The sequence below is a fragment of the Delphinus delphis genome, chromosome 9 (assembly GCF_949987515.2).
Source record: "Delphinus delphis chromosome 9, mDelDel1.2, whole genome shotgun sequence".
Taxonomy (NCBI): Eukaryota; Metazoa; Chordata; class Mammalia; order Artiodactyla; family Delphinidae; genus Delphinus; species Delphinus delphis.
In genome coordinates this window covers 48,739,002-48,759,140 of record NC_082691.1, presented here as the reverse complement: position 1 = coordinate 48,759,140, position 20,139 = coordinate 48,739,002, and the positions used below count along the sequence as shown (strand labels likewise).

At 37.9% G+C, this 20,139-nt stretch overlaps 1 protein-coding gene across 8 annotated transcripts in view; it reads left to right on the top strand.

The window, feature by feature from the left end:
• The window catches only part of DYNC1I1 (dynein cytoplasmic 1 intermediate chain 1), a 526,791-nt gene that overhangs the window by 113,466 nt on the left and 393,186 nt on the right, over positions 1-20,139 (top strand). For all 8 annotated transcript variants that reach the window (XM_060020483.1, XM_060020482.1, XM_060020487.1 and 5 more), the window contains one exon: positions 18,404-18,532. The gene's annotated coding sequence lies outside the window, so the exon portion shown is untranslated. The remainder of the gene's footprint in view (positions 1-18,403; positions 18,533-20,139) is intronic.

Here is a 20,139-nt window from a genome sequence, read left to right as displayed (position 1 = left end):
TTTAGTATCAGCTCCTTTCCCAGACAGTTTTGGGAACCAGTCCTTAATGTTGAGCCTTACTTGTTTCCAAAGGAAGGTCTGGCTTGCGTTTGAACTAACTCCTGTGCTGGAGGATACCGTAGAAGCCAGTTTGATTCCATGATATTAGCCCTGTTCTTATTTACCTAACCATGGATCTAAACTCCCAGACGGACTCTGCCTTTGTAAATCATGAAGAAGGCCAGCTCAGTTTCCCCATTCTCCTTCCTCTCCAGGTACTAACCATGCTAGGTTTGACCTCATGGTTAATAACAAATAATTTTTTCAATGAGTCTTGTTTTTCTTTATTTCTAGAGGAAAAAATGAAGGCACAGGAGAATATGATCTGTCCCAGAGCCATTGGGATATAGCAAGACAATAGACTCCAAGGCCCTCGAGTACCAATGTTTATACTGCCTCCCACCAAGATCATTTTTATATTTAACTCCTCACTTTTCCCAGAACTGTTCGCCCTGTAGGAGCCCTCTTTGAAATAAACCACTATAATTGTTCAACTCATGTCCTGAGAAAAATGCCCTTCTCTGTAGCAATAGGATAACATTCTAGAAATTGTACCTATAATCTTTAAAGAGGGAGCCAATGATACTAAATTTACAATCAAATCTCAAATGGTCCTTCATTGTTCTGTGATTGCTGGGTTGGAAACATTCATGGTCTCTTCAAGGAATTATAATGTAGTTATAATATACTTTAATATCCTCAAATAAAAAGTTTAATATCAATGCATTATAATTAAAATGCATTATTAGAGAATCTCTATTTGCTTTTGCTATATCTAACATTTTTAATTGGCAACATATTTCTATCTCTAATTGCTCTTTCTCAGAATTACTGTATGAGATGAATGAAAATTATACTTGTGTACATCATCCTTTTTTAATAGGAAAGGAATGGAAATTCAGATGACTTGTTTAGATCACATAAATGAAAGGAAAAAGCTGGGTGTGAGAGACTTCTGCTTCTGGCAATAAGACAACACTAGAAGACCTGAAAAATCCTAGACATGTTGGATAGTTGACTCAAAGAAAGAAATGAAGTCCCTAGGTTCCAGAAATGTAGTGGAGACAGAAGACTAGAGCACTAAGCTGCTGCTGTGAGCTGATGCTGCAGCAGGGTGTGGGGTGAGTGAGGACCTTGCTCTTGGTAAACTAGAAGTCTGGCTTTAATATACACAAGAGGACAGTAGACAAAGGATTGGGCCTGTTTCAGGCTGAATGTTTGTGTCCCCCTGAAATTCATATGTTGAAGGCTTATCCCCCAATATGATGGTATTTGGAGATGGGGTATTTGGAGATATTTATGGTTAGATGAGGTCAGGAGGGTAGGGCCTTAGTTTGATCAGATTAGTGTCCTTTTTTGTTTGTTTGTTTTGTTTCGTTTTGTTTTGCAGTACACGGGCCTCTCACTGCTGTGGCCTCTCCCGTTGCGGAGCACAGGCTCCGGACGTGCAGGTGCAGGCTCAGTGGCCATGGCTCATGGGCCTAGCCGCTCCGCGGCATGTGGGATCTTCCCGGACCGGGGCACGAACCCGTGTCCCCTGCATCGGCAGGTGGACTCTCAACCACTGCGCCACCAGGGAAGCCCAGATTAGTGTCCTTTTAAGGAGAGACGTCAGAGAGCTAGCTCACTGCCTCTCTCTCTCTCTCTCTCTCTCTCTCTCTCTCCCCCCCTCCCTCCCCCCACCCCACCCCCTACTCTGCCATATGAGGACACAGCAAGAAGGTAGCCATCTGTAAGCCAGGAAGGGAACTCTCACCAGAACCTCATCATGCTGACACCCTGATCTTGTACTTCCAATCTCCCCAACTCTGAGAAAGTAAATTTCTGCTGTTTAAGCCCCCCAGTCTATGGCAGCCTGAGTAGACTAATACAGGGATCAAATAAGAAAGAAAGTTGGAACTACTTCCCACATAAAGCTGATATCCTGAAAAGACTGCATCATAAGTGAAAGGGTGGACTAAGAAATATATTTGTTCCCTAGCAAAGGGAGACAATAGATACATTCATATATGTTTCCACTTTGATTCTGGGTAGAGAAATCAAAACAGAAGCGTTACCTCTGATCAAACCTGTGCCTCAAATAGATTTAGAGTTTGAACTTAGCCTATGCAAGAAGGTTAAACTCTCACCCCAGGTTGAGGAATTAATATAAAACTGGCCCTAGGCCAAAAGTACCCCAAGTTCCTGCCCCAAACCAAACACTCTAAAGAAACACTCCCACAATACAGGTCATACAGAGTTCTCATAGGAAAAAATAGTCATGCTGAAGAAGAGAGCTCATGATAAAAAAACTACAGCCCACACAAGGAAAACATTCACTATGAGTGAGAGTGAGCAAAAACAGCAGAATTATCACCCCAAAACTTGAGATAATAGAATGATAATCTGAAGCAGAATATAAATTATGTTTAAAATGATTAAGACATGAAAGAATTGAAACTCTAAGGAACAAGCAAATATGAAAAAATAGATACATTAGATAAAAGAATAAGAAAGAAAAACATAGATAATTTTATTTAAAACTGATGAGTGAACAGTAGATTAGATATTTGAAGACTGGTGAACTGGCAGCTCTAACTAAGATCTCAAATAGAATGTAGCACTGGGAAATTATGAGATGGAAAAGGAAACAGATTCAGATTTAAGAAACATGGAAGGTAGAAATAGAAGGTCCCCGTACACCTATTAGGAGTTCCAGAAGGACAGAATAGGAAAAAGGGGGAAGAAGCACTCTTGAAAGGCTGTGAGAATTTTCCAGAAATGAAGAAATACATGAATCCATAGAATCAAGAACCACATGATTTCCAAAAACAATAAAAAAAAAAGAAATCTACACCTAAATACATTACAGTGTAGCTGTAGAACCTAAAATCTTAAAAGCAGCAACAAACAAGAGACACTTAACCAACAAAGGCACAAAAATTACACAAAAACAAAAATGTGTCAATAGCAAAAATACAGGTCAGAAAACAGTGGAATAATACATTCAAAGTGTTAAGGGAAAGTAACTATCAACTTATATTTGTATACTCAGCTAAATTGTTATTTGAGAATCTATTTCAAGCAAAGAACTAGAAAATTTTATCACTTACAGACCTTGCTAAAAAGAACTACTAAATTATATACTTTATAAAGAAATCAATTGAGTTCATGCAGAAGCAGTGGGATAAAAGAAACAGTAATGAAAATTACATTCATGAACATGTGGATATATCTAAGCATCAGCAATGACAATAGTGACAAATTTAAGGATATAAAAACAAAGCAAAACAGAAATACTAGAAAACTATAGAATGCAACCCCCCCAAGTTTGAAGTTAAAGCATTCTAAGACCCTTTTAATTTTCAGAAGAGAGTAAATATTGACTGCGTTTAGATATTGCTATGTAAATAATTCATGTTAATAGTTTAAAGATATCACTAAAGGATGAGAAATAGAATGTATAACTTTTAAATCAGAGGCAGTGACAAAGAAAACTATCAATTAAGTAGACTCCTGAAAAGGATAAGAAGAAACAAAAAAATGTGCTAAATAGAATGCATATGGTGGAAGAAATCAATCCATGTATATCCATAATCATAATAAATGTAAATAAATTAAATTCACTTGTTAAAAGAAAGAGTGGGTTTTTAAAAAATCAGCTCCACTGCTTGTAAGAGATGCAGTTAAAATATGACATAAAAAAGCTGAAATTAGGAAAAGTCATTCTAGGAAAATGCTAACCAAAAGAAAGCTGGTATCACTGTAACATATCTGACAAAATAGTTTTTAAGTAAAATTTAAAATGTATATATCAGGGAAAAAAGCACACTATATAGTGATAAGGAACAAAAACACCAAGAAGATACAAAAATTCTTAACTTAAAAATAACCCTAAAATAATAAAAATAATTGACAAAATTACAACAAAAAGTTGACAAATACATAATCATATTGTAAGACTTTAATGCAATTATTTCTGTAATTCATAAATCAAGCAAATAAAAAATTGTAAAGATTTAGAATGTGTTTCAAGAAATTTAACAAGTTCCATCTAATATACTTATATAGAATTCTATATCCAACAGTTAAAGAACACACATTCTTTTTTTTTTTTGAATTTTATTTTATTTATACAGCAGGTTCTTCTTAGTCATCAATTTTATACACATCAGTGTATACACGTCAATCCCAATCGCCCAATTCATCACACCCCCACCCCACCCCCACCGCTTCCCCCCTTGGTGTCCATACGTTTGTCCTCTACATCTGTGTCTCAGTTTCTGCCCTGCAAACCAGTTCATCTGTACCATTTTTCTAGGTTCCACATATATGCGTTAATATACGATATTTGTTTTTCTCTTTCTGACTTACTTCATTCTGTATGACAGTCTCTAGATTCATCCACGTCTCTACATATGACCCAATTTCGTTCCTTTTAATGGCTGAGTAATATTCCATTGTATATATGTACCACATCTTCTTTATCCATTCGTCTGTCAAAGGGCATTTAGGTTGCTTCCATGACCTGGCTATTGTAAGTAGTGCTGCAATGAACATTGGGGTGCATGTGTTTTTTTGAATTATGGTTTTCTCTGGGTATATGCCCAGTAGAAGAACACACATTCTTTTTAAACACTTATACATAATAATTTACAAAAATCGACCACATAATGGTTTCAAAACAAGTCTTAACAAACACCAGTGGATCTAGATTTCTAGATTTCTACATCATGCAGATATTTTAAATCTCAGTGCAGTAAAATGAAAAACAAATAGCCAAAAGACAGTCATCCTTCTCTGTTTAGAAATTTTAAAATGTACTTCTAAATAATTTATGGGTCAATGAAGAGACTGTTATGTCAAAACTTGTGTGTTGGGGCTAACACAGTCTTTTAACTCATTAATTGCATATATTTATATGTTTAACTCATTAATTGCATTATATTTTTATATTTAACTCATATATTATATTTAACTCATATAATTGCATTATATTTAACTCATTAATTGCATATATTAAGGGGAAAAGACTGAAAATAATTTTAGAACGTAGGGGAAAAAACACAAGTCAGCAGGCAACACAGGAAAGATGAGCTTTCCATTCTTTGTAAATGTGTGGTAGTGACTTACCCCTAATTGACAACTAAAGGCACTTGACCCATACCTACACTACTCAATGGTTAAACACTCAAGTTAGACTGCCTTCAAATTCTGGTTCTATCATTTATGAGCTATGTGGCTATGGGCACACTGACTTCCATTGGCCTCAGTTTTCTCATTTGTAAAATAGGAATCATAAAACATACGAAGCTCTCATCATCCTGGTATTTATTATCCAAGATTTTATAGGAAAATAAAATGTGTCATAATATGAAAGTATTGACTAATGAGTTACCTCTTCAACTGACCTCCCACTCAAGCACTTTGGCCCTTCCCATCAATGTAGGTCAGACTCTCACTGAGTGTACAAAACGTCTGCATTTTCAGATAACGGTAATAACCATTAGGAATCATAATGCAAATGACTGTAAAATCAAAATGCAAATGGTACAAATGATGCAAGATTCATGATGTCAATAAAAGTGGAAAAATATTTGAATTACACACAAAGCCACAGACAAATAATTGGCAGAGTTAAAAACATGTTAACCCTCCATGGGGGGAAAAAAAAATTAACCAGAACAATAATATGATAGGTATTTCAAAGAAGAATAATTTTGATATCAAAGTTCTGAGGAAATTCGTGAAAAACTAAAATAATTTTGCAAAATCAACCCTCTTTACAATCATGCTGAAATATAAATATAAAGTGAAGAATATTGTATTATGCAATCATGTAATTTTCTTGGAAAAATATGCCTTTCCCCCAAAAAACCCATTTGAATTATTCTTCCTTAGTTTTAAGAATTAGTGCAAACTTACAGTTATAATATATATGTGTTGTTGACGAAAGATAACTAAACGTTTGTCATAATGTTAATCATTTTTAAAGATAATATTCTAATCATTTCCCCCCTGTAATTTGCCATGAAATCATAAATTCCACTTCAACTGAGATCTTTTAACTGGTTTTTCCCAGCATCAATTATATTTTGATAAGAAGGACCTCATGAACCTACAAAGGAGGTTATTGTGAACCTTAATTAAGATAATTTATGTAATTACAATGTGCCTAGCCTATAGTAAGCATTCAATAAATATTAGTAATTAACTATCCTGTGCTAAGTCATCAAAAACTTTAAAGACCTCCATGCAGACTCTCAATGTACTTTTTCAACATTGTTGCCCAATATTGTCCTTCATAAACTTCAGATCTTGTCCAAACTAAACTCTTCTCCATCTTCCACACATCAACACAGTCCATCTCATATTCTTTCTTTGCCCCGAATATCTTTTCCCAAAATCTGCACATCTAGATTTTTCAAGGTTCAGCTTAAACACAACTTCTTGCAAAAGTTCTTTGCTAGCACTCCACTTGGAAACAATCTCTTCTTCCTTTGGATTATGTATTCTCATAGTAAAATGTATACCTCTGGGGTGGCACTTACCACATTTTCTCAAAAGGGGTTATTGATGTCTCGATTCCCTTACTCGACTGCAGTCTCTATTAAGAGCAGATCCCATGTTTGAGTTATTTTATTCTCATAGCACCTTGAACTTTGATTGGCACATTATATCCATTCATCTACCCATTCATCCACAGACATTTATGGAATGCCAAAAATAGTCAGTTTTTAATTACTGTGTATTCATTGAGTGAATGAATTCAAGATAGAGCAGTTTATTAAGTGAGCATAATAGGAAATTTTCTTTTGGTACTTGCCTGCAAGATCTCTTCCCAATCTTTTCTACACTATGAGAACATACAGTATCCTGGATATGTATCGTTCCAGAGATGCACTTGAGGGAGTAGCATGTGTATTCATTACATCACATATAACCTTTTCAGGTTTACAATCAATCTTGCTTGGAAGCCTGGTGTCATTTAAAAAGTACAGCAGTGTGCTGGAAGGAGAGACGATCTGAGCTGAGTACAGTCTGTGAATCCAAATACCCTATTTAAAAGTCCAAATATGAAGAAAGAGGATGTACTAAACACAAAATTTTCCTTCCAAGTGATTCAAAAGGGATGGTACATTGAAGCTTTGTTGGGTTTCGATGCATTGATTTTCTCACTACCTATTTTTCTCAGGTTTGTCAGGTACTTAAGAGTCTATTTCACGTTGCCGGTAGACTCCTTTTCCCATGCTTCTTAAAACTATTTATGATTAAATCACCCACATTGCTTCCAGGCTCTAATGATTCTCCTCCTGCTAAACCTGGTTTTTTTCTTTACTTTATTCTGTTTCTCACATCTTTATTTTCCATTACACTGCTTGTTTTCGGTAACCCCATCAATTTTTCTGTTTTTTGAGTCTGTACATTTTCATATTTGTTCATCTATTTGTTTATTCATACAGTTACTGGGCACCTTCCAGCATCAAAGAGTGCTCTGGTCAGAGTCAGTGTCCCTATGCTTAGGGAGATTGCAGTCTAAAGTGGTGATGGGAGACTGGGGAATGTAATTTCACATGACATAACGAGGAAGCACAGGGTACCACTGTGCATTTAATTGTGTAGGCATCTCTACCAAAATGCTGAAGAAGTACATTAATTATGGAGTAAATTTGATAGCTAAGAATTCTTAGAAAAATTGGTATTAGACTGGGATTTTAAGTCAACGATTGGTGAAAAGAGGAATTCCAGGTATACCAAGTAGAATAGCAAAGGCAGCAGGGATGTCAATTGCAAACAGGCTTAGATGGACATTATTTCTCAGTGTTGTCTATGGACCAACTGCATCAGAATCATCTAGAATGCTTAAAAAATATATGGACCTTGCCTTTAAATATATTGACCTGGAGTCTCTGAAAGTAGGTAAAATCTGTCTGTAGCAAGCACCTTGGATTATGTATAGGCATGGCAAAGTTGGAAAGCATTATATAGAGTAAGGGAGCAGTTATCTCTATACTACACAATTTAGCTGGGCACTTGACTGCCTAAAGACTATTTTCCCCAGCTTCTCTTGCAGTTCTGTGTGTCCATGACTTTAGATTCTGAACGATGGATGCTAATGGAAGTGATATGTGTATCTTTGGAGAAATGTTCTAAAGAGACAGTATACCTTTCTTATTTTTTTTTTTAGATTTTTTTAACATCGTTATTGGAGTATAATTGCTTTACAATGGTGTGTTAGTTTCTTCCTTATAATAAAGTGAATCAGCTATACATATACATATATCCCCATATCTCCTCCCTCTTGTGTCTCCCTCCCACCCTCCCTATCCCACCCTTCTAGGTGGTCACAAAGCACCGAGCTCATCTCCCTGTGCTATGTGGCTGCTTCCCACTAGCTATCTGTTTTACCTTTGGTAGTGTATATATGTCCATGCCACTCTCTCACTTCATCCCAGCTTATCCTTCCCCCTCCCTGTGTCCTCAAGTCCATTCTCTATGTCTACATCTTTATTCCTGTCCTGCCCTTCCTTCCTGCTGATAGAATGTGGATGAAATGGCTGAGACACTGGCAGCTGACATAGACCATGAGATAAATTTGGGAATGGAAACATACATGACATAAGAACAAGATAGAATGCTCTGGGGAATTGAAACAATGGAAGCCATTCTGGACTGAACTATCCCCAACTTCTTAGACTTGAATGAAAAATATACTTCTGTCTTATTTAAGCCAATGCTCTTGGGAGGGTTTTAGCATCATAGTCCTAACTAATATTCTACTGCAATCTGCAAATCCTCCTTCCTTCCTAATGGTGTTCAAGTGATTAGTTTTTGCTGCTCCTCGAGGCATATAACACTGTTGACCGCTCCTCTTCTTTCAAATACTCTCTCCTTTGGACTTCCGTGACACCATATCACCTGGGTTTTTATCCAAACTCTCCTCTGCCTCTATTTATTCCTTAAATCATAGCTCTCAACCATGGCTGTATATTGCAATCACCTGGGAAGTTTTGAAAGAATGTGGTGCCTAGGCCAGAGATTCTGATTTAATTGGTGTGGCGTGGGGTCCTGGCATCACGATTCTTTATAAGCTTCCTAGTGACTCTAGCATGCAGCCATGGTTCATAGACACTGCCTTCAGTACTGCTGGGCCTAAGGCCATTGTAGACTCTAAACTCTTATTTTCTGCTTTGCACGTTCACCCAGACCAATCTCATCTGCTCCTAGTTTCAGTAAGCATCTACATACTGATGACTTTCAAACTGATATCTTCTAGACCTCTCTCTTGAACTTCAGACCCATATATGTTACAGCCAATTGGACAGCTCCAATAGATATGCCATTGACAACTCATGATTATTGCATGCAATTTTAATTATTTCTTCACCCTCCCCTAAGTATTCTTGTTCCTCTTCCTGTGTTTACTATCTGTGTGAATAGTTATAAGAGTTAGAAATTTCAGCTTCCTCCCCTCTTCCCCTCATTCTCTTAGTGACTCTATATAATCAATTGTTAACACTTAATTTCTACATTTTAATGTCTCTCACCTTCATTCACTTCTCTCCATCTCCACTGCCATTTCCTGGTTAAAGCTACTATTATTTCTTGCCTATACTGGTTTCTCTACGGAGTCTTGCCCCCTTCCAATCCTTCTCTGCAAAGCAGCTGGAGTGAACATTTTAAAACACACACCCAATCATGACACCTCTTTGCTTAGAACCCTTCAGGGGTTCTAAGGGTTCCATCCCTTTGCTTTGGCATGGAAGCCAAATGTCTTTGCCTGGACCTCCAGATCCTTCATGATATACCCCTGCCTTACCTCTCTGAACTCACGGCTCATTATTCCTTTCCACCCTTATGCTGCCGTATAGGTATAGGGGATTGGTAGTTTCCTAAACTCTGTGCCCACCCCCCAGTTGTACTAAAACGTCCTGCTTTCTTAGCTGATTGACCAAATAGTTCCTAAACTTCCCTGGATGCAAGGAACTGTGTCTTTATTGACACTTGTTTATGTAGGCTTTTACACAACGTCTGGGGTATAGTTGACTCTACAACAAATATTATTGCCTACCTTCTATGTTCTAAATGTCATGGAGCTTACACTGTGGTGGACTCAATTAATATTTATGGGATGAAAAAGATTATTATTTTATATATAGGCTTGGAGAAGTTTGATAATTTACCAAGCATCACAGAAAAAAAAAAAAATGTGACCAAGGCTATGTTTGAGCCAGGTTTGCTGGCTCCAGATCTCATGCTCTTCCCACACTAACATGTACAACTTCTAAACAAAGATGATTTGTGAAGAGACTATAATAAATATGCCATTTAAAGCAAACCCCTCTAGTACTTTGAAGTATTTTCTAGCTTGTCATGGATTTCCTGTTTTTTCTAATTAGTCTGTGACCACTAACTTGCTTATAAAACAGCATTCTGAGGTTGTGTTCATCTAAAAGCAAAACAGTTGGTCAATTAAACCAATTTGGTAAAAAAGAAATAAATTTCTTGGAGGGACACCAGTTTTCTTTTTAAATAGTTAATTTGGCATCAATGTGGGCATAGCCTTACACTCCAGGAATGTTTTTATCTCTTTCCATTTGGACTTGGAATTTAAAAGTGTGGCTTTTCTTGTGCTTTGCTTCCTCAAATTACACAAAAGATGAACTATAGGTCACCAGGACAGGCAGCTATAGGAACTAGATAAGTAAAGCAAGCAAGTGGAGATGGTTCTGTGTAATAAATACAACAGCATATACATGATGATAAATGTATGTTGTGATTTTGAAAAGAAATGCAAGACAATGTGGATGGAGGGAAGAGATGAGTGCAGAAATGGTTGACCAAAAAGAAAGAAAGAAAGGAAGACCATATTCTGGGGAAGAGAACAGATGAAATAGAAAAATTTCAGTGGATTCTACTTATGCTCAGTTCAGGATAAAGAGAAAACCTTATCTTGGGGTGGCAAGGTGACTACAGCAACCATCTTGAACTGGAGCCTGGGACTGAGTATATTCACTCTGCAAGGAATTTCCTCTACAGGTGGAGGAGAAGCAGAGGAAAGGGTAGAAAAATCCACTCCTAAGTGGAATGAGTCATGTATGAAGCTCATTCTCAAACTTCCATGAAAGCTGTTTGCCCCAGAGTCACACCATTGGTGGTGACCATCAATATCTGGGAGAACAGCAACCCCAGATCAAGAAGGCATCATTGTCCTTTAGCACAGGGGCTGAGGGGTAGACCGAACCTAGATGCTTCCCAGAGGTCTCCTTTACCTAGAGGCAAGGCCTCAGAAATCTGAAAGGTAAAATGAAATATCTACATGGACTTATCAAAAAATCATTTTTTTCTTTTAGCCAAATGGGTTTGGTTTTCTGACACTGTCAATCGAAAAAGCTAGGGCTTTTTCAGTTGCCTCTAAAACTTATAAAAGATTGTTCAATCTTGCTCAAAACAAGAGAAACAAATTGAAATGGAAAGACATGCCATTTTTCAACTATAAGATTAACAAATCCAGGCATTCAATAGCATGCTATGTTGGACCTGCTGTGAGGAAGTAGGTACCCTTATACATTACTGATGAAGTATAAGGTGTTTGCAATGTTTACAAAGGGCAATGTGGGACTATTTGTTACAATTAAAAATGTGTGAACTTTTGCCCCAGCAAATCCACTTCTAGACATTTATTCTATTAATATATTTTCACATCTGAAAAACATCATATGATAAAGATATTCATTACAATATTGTTTGTAACAATAAGAGATATGAATCAACCTCTTGAGAAATATGAATCAGCCCATCAAGAGGTTAAATAAAGTATAGCACATCCATATGGTGGAACACTATAAAGATGTTTTTAAAAATTCTAGAATTTTTATTTTGACGTGTTATATTTCTAAGGTACGTTGTTTTGCCAATCAATTAATTTTATGCTATTGCTTCTGTAAAAAAGGAAGAATATATATTCATATATATGTAAATCTCTGGAAGGATATGCATGAACCTAATGAGTCATTACATATTTGAGGAGCAGGCATGGGAATTTAGCAGATGGGGGACAAGGTTAGAAGGGAGAATTTTTTTACTGAATATTCCTTTATTCTTTTTATTTTGGAGCCATATAAATATATTACTTATTCAAAACTTCGGTAACTTCCTTTTAAAGAAGATAATAGCATCGTAACTAATTTATCGGAACAAGGATGTGTGTAGAGATTCTGGCACTGAACTGTTGATGATATATATTGTCCTATCAGGCTTCTTCCACTTTCTAGAATTTCTGGTCTATTGCAGTTCTGAAAGATCAGGGCTGCAGTGCCCGAAAGAAATATTCCTTGATTAAGATGGCCCCTACAGGACAAACAGAGAATTTTTGTTACTTTGTTCCCCCTTTAAAGGGAGAAGAGTTTAGAACATATGCTTAAAGGGAGAAGAGTTTAGAACATATGCTTGGGGTTTCTCTTTGCTGTTGCTAGAAATAAAATTTTGATAATTGCTGATGTAAGCACTGCAAACAAAGCCACTTTATAGAGAGCAGATGGAGATGGCAGTGTGCTGAAGAAGAAAATATACCTGGATTCTGATGCTCTCCTTGTCACTCATGCCAAAAGTCCCTAACCTCTTCAAGCCTTAGTTTCCTCGCTTGTAGATAATATTACCATCTTTATAAATGTGTTGCATTTAAAACTTGCACCTGCTACAGGTCAGTGATGTCCAACCCCTAAAACAATCTCAGGTCCCCCAAACTCACTCCTACAGGAACTGAGCTCAACAAAGACCACGTCAAACAAAGAAAAACTTTCTAGAAGAAAGAACCAGAACGGCCAGATTATCTCATTAAGGCACTCTAAGACATAATTTGGGTAATATTCTAGTTATCACTATTGTGTTTCCCATTTTCTGCATTTACAGTGGAGTTTTTAATCATAATTATATTGTCCTTTCTCTGTCAGTGAATAGTCTGGGTATTTCTTGAGGGTGATTGATGTTATGATTTACTATAAATTGCTATAATATTTTATGTACAGTAAATATAATTATTCACTATAAATTACTATAATTTATTATTCACTATAAATTACTATAATTCTTGGGAGGAGCCAAGCCTAGATCCGACCAAGAATGCATATGACCTAGATATCCTAGATGTGAAAATTAGGTTGCCTTCCTCTAGCAAGGGGATGAGTGATTTTAGATTTTTCTGTAGATATGAGCATTTCTTAAGATGTATATATGGGAAGAAGGATAAGTTTGGACACGCTGCATACCCATTTCAGTACTCATTCATTTTCCTTTTTGTTGTACAACTCCAATCTTCCTCAAGATAGGCGTAACCCTAATCTCTGAACCTTAACCCTAAACTTCAATCCATATAGTGTGAGTAAACTTGACTCTATCTCTGGCTCAAAAAGAAAAATTGACTCAGACCTGGACCATCAGAACACTGTAATCTTTACACCCAAGAATATGAACATATAATCCAATTCAACTTAATAATAAGTGGATCTGGTCCAGAACTTTTTTTTTTTTTTGCGGTACGCGGGCCTCCCACTGCCGTGGCCTCTCCCGTTGCGGAGCAGAGGCTCCGGACGCGCAGGCCCAGCGGCCATGGCTCACAGACCCAGCTGCTCTGCGGCACGTGGGATCCTCCCAGACCGGGGCACGAACCCGTGTCCCCTGCATCGGCAGGCGGACTCTCAACCACTGCGCCACCAGGGAAGCCCTGGTCCAGAACTTTTTGCTAAACTTGGAGCTGTGAGGTTATAAGTATGAAACTGCCAGGGGTCACCACATAAAAGAAGGCTGTCTAAGACAGAGAGGAGCTAGGGTGGGGTAGGGCTGGGGGAGAGGGAAAGAGAGAGAGATCTCGAAATCCTAGAATATCCATGTCCAGTTATGTGAATAACGAATTTCTTCCTTTTGCTTCAGTTTCCATGAGCTGGGATTTCTAACCTTGTAAGTGAAAAACTCTCGACTAAATACACTGGGTTTTCAGTAAATGAAAAGCTGCTTAATCTCACTTAAAATGTGGGAAATACAACCACGCAGACATACAAGTTTTCACCTATCAGATTTACAAATGTCCAATATCTTGATAATTCCCTGTAATTGATCAATTTATGGAGAAACAGGAATTATCATACTTTGTTGGTGGGAGTATTTAGATGATACAATCCACGTGGTAGGTAATTTGGAAATGTTTATCAAAATTACAAATGCATTTACCTTTTAGCTCAACAATTTCACTTCTAGGATTTATTCTACAACTACACTTGTATGTATACAATGAAGAAACATTTATTCACTACAACATGGTTTGTAATAGGAAAACATCAACGTAAATGTCCACCAATAGGGTCTGGATAAATGAAAAAATATGGTACAGCCAAACAGGCGAATATATGAAGCTGTAAAAAAAGAATGAGGAGGGCTTCCCTGGTGGTGCAGTGGTTGAGAGTCCGCCTGCCGATGCAGGGGACACGGGTTCGTGCCCCGGTCCGGGAGGATCCCACATGCTGTGGAGCGGCTGGGCCCGTGAGCCATGGCCGCTGAGCCTGCACGTCCGGAGCCTGTGCTCCGCAGCGGGAGAGGCCACAACAGTGAGAGGCCCGCGTACAGCAAAAAAAAAAAAAAAGAATGAGGAATTTCTTTTTGGGCTAATACAAACTTATCTTCAACATATGTTAAGAAAAAAATTTTAAGTGCAGACATTTGTGTAATATATATAAACAGGCGGGAGAAAGGAAATATCTTTTCATATTTGCTTGTATGTGTATGGATGTCTCAGGAAAGAGAAAAAATACTGAGAGGAGTAGTTATCCATGGGGAAGGGGCAGTGGAACATGGGATTTAGGAGACAAGATTGGGAAGGAGATTTTATCACTGTATACCTTTTATTTTACTGTATTTAAAAAAATTCGGAACTACATAAACTCTTCACAAATGTTTTCAATGCATATTTTTTAGAAAGAAAGGTACAATAACAACACAGCAGAGTTCCGGAATTCTAAATTATATGTGAGGTGCCAGCGTGAAATGTCAGTCGCATAAATTGAAAGAGAAGGTTTTCTTCCACCTTCTAGAATTTCAGCTTTAAAGAGACCTGTGCTACACAGCTGAAAAGAGATATCCCATGGTAATGGTGGCACCTACAGGACACATACGGAACCTTTCATTTGTTTTTTTCTTTCTTTTTTTTTTATTCTGAGAGTTGGTGGTCGAGCATGAATGGAGGTGGTGATTGATTTTCCCTTGGAGTTCCTGAACAAAAGCAGTTTACTAATCACTGTATATTTACTGTCAGATACACATGGATATAAATACTGTCCCTATCATTTACTGTCTGCATAGCTTTAGGCAAAGGCACTTATATCTTTTAAAAGCCATAGTTTCTTCACTTGTAAAATGTGGCTGATTGTGACCTTGTTATATTGTTGCTTACTAATATTTTAAGTGAATTGTGTCACCTCAGGAATATCAGTGCTGCCCTCCAAATGGCCTGTGGTTGCTCAATGCCTAAGGCAACCCCAGGCCTCTGAACCTGCATCAACAGGAGGTTAGTTGCTAAATAAATACAGCCCACAGAAGAGGCTATGAGAATGCAGTCCTCGAGCCTCCCTGGCCAGCAAAGGAAGGGAGACTGGAGAGAGGGAGATTGAGAGAGGGGAAGAGTGAGAGAAAGAGAGAGAAAGCAAGTGAGGGCACCGTTTGAATCCTTGTGTCCAGGCATACTGGAAACTCTCGATTTATCCCTGATTTTTCAGTTGTAAAGACAATAAATCCCTTTCTCTAAAGCCAGATTGAGGGGTTTTTGTTTTTGTTTTGCTTGTAATTGAAAGACCCCTAATCATTTCTAATGCTGCATATTAAAAGTTGCTCAACCTCACTCATAATAAAACTATGAATTTAAAGTGAGATAGCGGTTTCCACCAATTATATTGACAAAAATTAAATTAAAATTGATCACATACTATGTTGGCTGAACTGTGAGGAAATATTTTATTTTACTAGTGAGAATGTGTTTAATCATCCCTAAAGAAGGTAAAAATCTATTTGTTAAACTGCAAATACATGTATCTTTGACCCAGTAATTACACTATTGTGTACTTTGTCCCACAGATACATATCCTCACCTGCAAAATGAAGCATGGACAAGGTTATTCAGTGCAGCATTGTTTGGAAATTCAAACAATAAGAATCAAACTAAATGTTCCTCAAAGGAGAATCAGTTTCATCCACACAGTTGAGGACTCTCTCTTAAAAGGAATAAATTTCTTTAGGAATTGATAATGGAAATCTCTCCATAATATATAGCTATGTAGAAGAAAAGAAAAAAAAAAGGAACAGAAGAATGTGAATAACTGGCATTAAAAAGGGAGGGGAAAGAAATCTATGTTCATAGTTGCATACATATTAAAATCTCTAGAAGAATAGACAAAAAAAGAATACCATCATAAATGCTATGTAGAGGAAATTGGTGGATAAGAGACAGGGATAGAGGGAGATTTTTTTCAAATAAGATTTTTATGTACATTTAAATTTTTGAAACCTACAAATGTATAAGCTATTCAAAAATGAACTAAATATAATTTCAGGAGAAGGGAACCCTAACTTATATGTTGGAGCTATAGAACTCTAAACTCGTGAGTGGGGGTCCTTAGACTGAATTGTATGTAGACTGGACTCCATCTTCTAGAATTTCTGATTCTTTCCAGCCTTAAGAGATCAGGCTGCAGGGCTGGAAAGAAATACCCTGTGGTTAGTAGCGGCACCTACAGGAAAAACAGAATATTTCAGTTTGTTTCTTTGTGCTTTCTGGGAGGAGGAGGGGATGGGTGGGAGAATATCAGAATAGTTTAACAGGGCACAGGGCAGGAATGGTGATTTTTCTCATCAGAGTTGCTAGTTATTGTGAGCATAATTTTTCATATAAGCATATTGAAAGCTTAGACTTAAGAGCTGGTTACAGATAGTGGGTTTGTCACTCACTCTTTGATCCTCCCCGGCTGTATGGCTGTTGGTAACAGCACTTAACATTTCTGAGCCATAGTATTTAGTCTTGTAAAACAAGAAATATGCTATATATATCGCAGGTTAATGCCTCATGGTGTTTTTTAAATTTATTTTATTGAAGTACGGTTGATTTACAATATTGTATTAATTTTTTCACAGCAAAGTGATTCCATTATACATATATATATTCTTTTTCATATTCTTTTCCATTATGGTTTATTACAGAATATTGTATATCATTCCCTGTGCTATACAGTAGGACCTTGTTGTTTATCCATTCTATATGTAATAGTTTGCATCTGCTAATCCCAAACTCCCAATCCATCCCTCCCCCCTCCCCCTTGGCAACCACAAGTCTGGTCTCTACATCTGTGACTCTATTTCTGTTTTGTAGATAAGTTCATTTGTACCATTATTTTAGATTCCACATATAAGTGATATCATATGTTATTTGTCTTTCTCCTTCTGACTTACTTCACTTAGTATGAGAATCTCTAGGTCCATCCATGATTCTACAAATAGCATTATTTCATTCTTTTTATGGCTGAGTAATATTCCATTGTATATATGTGCCACATCTTCTTTTTTTTTTTTTTTTTTTTTTTTTTGCGGTACACGGGCCTCTCACTGTTGTGGCCTCTCCCGCTGCGGAGCACAGGCTCCGGACGCGCAGGCTCACGGGCCCAGCCGCTCCGCGGCCATGGCTCACGGGCCCAGCCGCTTCGCGGCACGTGGGATCCTCCCGGACCGGGGCACGAACCCGTGTCCCCTGCATCGGCAGGCGGACTCTCAACCACTGCGCCACCAGGGAAGCCCCCACATCTTCTTTATGCATTCATCTGTCAATGGACATTTAGGTTGCTTCCATGTCTTGGCTATTGTAAACAGTGCTGCTATGAACATAGGAGTGCATGTATCTTTTTGAATTATAGTTTTTTCCCAATATATGCCCAGGAGCCTCACGGTGTTTTAGGAGACATATCTTGCTAGAGGAACTCAAAATCTGGCAAACAACAGCCTGTGATTATTTAATCTTTAAGGCAAACCTAAACACCCCAAGCCCATTCCAGCAGGGAGAGAGATGCTTATGTACCCCACAGAAGGGACTTCCTCCTCCATAGTCTCCAACTCATAGGGGCTGTGGAAATACAGGACAAAGGTGATGATTCCAGATAACAGGCCAGAGCAGTCAGGTTAGCTAAGGAGCTCACATTACCTCCAGGTCAGGGACACCTTGCTCTTCCTGTCCTGTGCATCCTGGACCAGAGACCACTTTATGCTGTTTCCCGTTCTCCTCCTTACTAAATGGGCGTTTTGTTGTTATTACTCTGTTCTTTCTCTGTCCTTTCATGTGTGCCTTTTGGTTATACAGGAACCACAGGTTGCTGGGCCAGGAGGAGCCACATCAGGACCTGACCAAGAAGACTGCACATCACCCAGAAATCTTGAACTTGGAGCAATAACCACATGAGTTGCTGTGCGGTTTCCCTCTGGGAAGGGGGTGAGTGAAGTTTCACAGCATGAAATTACGGCTTCGTCACAATTACAGCATGGCTGTTTTTTAAGGGGTGTGTGTGTGTGTGTGTGTGAATAGAAGGGTATGTGGATGTTGAGCTGTCAGAGGAGTGGATTACCACACAAATCCGCAACGTTCACCAGCCAGTGCCTATCGATTCTTCTCCACATAACACCACTTTGACCTTTCACTGGACAGCCAGAATCCCCACCTCTCACTCAATCCATCTAGTTTGGGGGGATTTGGGCTCTGTCACATGACTCAGGCCTGGCCAGTCAGAGCACTGCATCCCTTGTCCAGTGCAGGTCTGTGAGCATGGGGCAATCAGAGCCTGTTTGAGGAGAGGGTCAAGACAGAAGGAAACTGAAGCAGGAGAGGAAGGGGGAAAGGAAGGAAGTGAGTGAGCAAGACAGAAAGAGAAAAAAAGAGAGAGTGAGAGAGAGAAATCACAGGCCTCAGTAACATTTATGCCTTTGGATTAAGGCCCACTGGAAATTCTACATCTACCTCCAGACTTTTAGTCATGAGAAAACAAACATCTTCTTGCCGAGGCCATGGAAGTTGGGTTTCCTATCACTTGCAATCAAAAGGATTCTAACTCATTTAAATTGCTCTTAAACCAAAAGAGGCTCAAACTCACTTATAATAAAAGAAACAAAAAGTAAAACTGAGATACCATTTTTTTCACTCTCAGATTGATTGGCAAAAATCCAAAACACACTGTGTTGGCCAAGCTGTGGGGAAATAGACAATTTCATACACGGCTGGCAGGTGCATAAACTGGTATGAGCCCTGTGGAGGGCAATTTGGAAATGTCGGTAAGCATTGCAAATGCATATATCCTCAAATACTTTCAGATATCTTCACACACATGCAAAATGAACTATATGCAAAGCTACTTATTTTAGCATTATTTTTACTGGCAAAAGAACTGACTTACATACTCATCGCTAGAGACCTGAGTGGATAAACTTAGGTGCGTCCATACAGTGAGAATACTCTGAAGCTCTAAAAAAGAGAGAGAGAGAGAAAAATTTTATGTGTTGATTTAAAAGATTTCCAAGATATAGTATTAATGGAATAATCAAGATGGAGAAAAAATGTTATACTGTGCTATCATGCAAAATAAAACAAGGTAGTTTTTTAAAAATATGTTTTCTTGTATATGAATAAGACATACTCTGGAAGTACAAAATAAACTAATAACTGGTAACTTTTGGCATGGACTTGATGAAACGGAAGTTTTTTCCACTATATTCTTTTTACACTTTTATTTGTTTTTGAGCCATTATAAATATATTACCTGTTCAAAAATTAAATGAATTAAAAATTGAAAAAGTCCTAACTAGAACCCAGGAGCTACATACAAAACAATAAAAACAGGTTATGGATGCTGGCACTGAACTGCATAAATTGGATGCAACTTGAATCCTTCTAGAATGTCTGAGTCTATTGCAGCTCTGAGAGTTGTGCTGCAAAGCTGGAAACAGATGTTCTATGATGAGGGTGGCATCTACAGGACAAACTGAGAATTTTTCCATTTTTCTTTTGTTTTTCATTATTTTCTTCCTACTGACAGAAATTTAGTAGTG